The sequence below is a fragment of the Cebus imitator genome, unplaced genomic scaffold, assembly GCF_001604975.1.
Source record: "Cebus imitator isolate Cc_AM_T3 unplaced genomic scaffold, Cebus_imitator-1.0 Scaffold296, whole genome shotgun sequence".
Lineage (NCBI taxonomy): Eukaryota > Metazoa > Chordata > Mammalia > Primates > Cebidae > Cebus > Cebus imitator.
The window spans coordinates 1,597,002-1,598,872 of record NW_016107611.1 but is presented as its reverse complement, the minus strand read 5'-3'; positions in this window follow the sequence as shown (position 1 = coordinate 1,598,872).

The following is a 1,871-nucleotide window of genomic DNA, read 5'->3' as shown; positions in this document are numbered from 1 at the left end:
TGGGTCAAGCAATTCTCCTGCCTCAGCCTCCTGAGTAGCTGGGATTACAGGCGCGTGCCACCACGCCTGGCTAATTTTTGTATTTTTAGTAGAGACGGGGTTTCACTATGTTAGCCAGATGGTCTCGATCTCCTGACCTCGTGATCCGCCCACCTCAGCCTCCCAAAGTGCTGGGAATACAGGTGTGAGCCACCATGCCCAGCCCAGGGAAGACTTTTTCTTGTGGTCTGGGTGCCGGAGAACACAGCACCAGGTAGAATCCTATGGTGACTGTCTCCAGGCCCTGGCTCCCAGATGGCATTTCTGGACCTGCCCTGGGCCGGGAGGGAACTCACCACCCTGGAGGGAAGGACGAGAGCCTGGCTGGATTCACCACCTGTGGCTGAAGAGCCCTTGGGCCTTGTGTGAACACTGGCCGTGGCCAGGCAGTGGTTGCCATGGGCCCTGGTGAGACCCACTGCTGTGTTGGCTTTGGGTCTGACCCAGCGCAGTCCCAGTGGTGGTGGCCACAGCGTCCTTGTGTCACCCCTCCAGCAGCTCCAGGCAGCTCAGCACAGAGAGAAAGACTGCATTTGCTTGGAGAAAGTAAGGGAAGAGAAGAGTTTCTGCCTGGTAATTTAGGGACCTCTCCTGGATCTTACCCAAGACCACCGAGGCAGTACGTCTGATTCCTTTTTTTTTTTTTTTTTGAGACAAGGTCTTACTCTGTCGCCCAGGCTAGAGTGCAGTGCTGCGATCTCTGATCACTGCAGCCTCCAGCTCCCATGCACAAATGATTCTCTTGTCTCAGCCTCCCAAGTGGCTGGGACTACAGGCGCCCCCCAACTACACCGAGAATTTTTGTATTTTTTTGGTAAAGATGGGGTTTCACCATGTTGGTAGGCTGTTCTCGAACTCCTGACTTCAGGTGATCTGTGCCTTGGCCTCCCAAAGTGCTGGGATTACAGGTGTGAGCCACTGCGCCCGGCTGGTACCTCTAAGATTCTGTAAGAATCACAGCACTACTGAGGCTGGGGTGCCCTCTAATGCAGTTACAGCTGCAGTGACCTAAAGTTTAGATATCACAACACTCAATTCCCTTTAAATACCTGGAAAGCCTTCCCAAGAAGGATGGGTTCAAATAAGCCCAGACTACAATAAACACTGAACTCATCAGTGCCCAGACATTGCAGAACATCCACAAGCATTGACACCATCGAGGAAAACGTGACCTTACCGAGTGAACTAAATAAGCCTCCAGTGACTGATCCCATTGTGACAGAGCTTTGTGACCTTTCAGACAGAGAATTCAAAACAGCTGTTCTGTGGAAGCTCCATGAAATTCAAGCTAACACAGAGAAGAAATTCAGAATCCTATCGGATAAATGAACCAAAGAGACTGAAATAATTTTTTTTTAATTAAGCAGAAAAAATTCAACTTACATGTTAAAGACTACATCAGTCTCTGAACAGTAGAATTGATCAACCTGAAGAATTAGCAAGCTCAAAGACAGGCTATTTGAAAACACGCAGTCAGGCCGGGCACAGTGGCTCACACGGATAATCCCAGCCCTTTGAGAGGCTGAGGCAGTCGGATCACCTGAGGTCAGAAGTTCAACACTAGTGTGGCCAACATAGCAAAACCCTGTCTCTACTAAAAATACAAAAATTAGCTGGGCATGGTGCTTGTAATCCCAGCTACTCAGGAGGCTGAGGCAGGAGAATCTCTTGAACCCGGGAGGTAGAGGTTGCGTGAGCTGAGATTATGCCACAGCACTCCAGCCTGGGAATCAGAGTGAGACTCCATCTCAAAAAAAATATAGTAGAAAAAAATAAATAATATAGGTAAGAGCAGCGATCAATGAAACAGGAAACAAACACACAATAGAAAT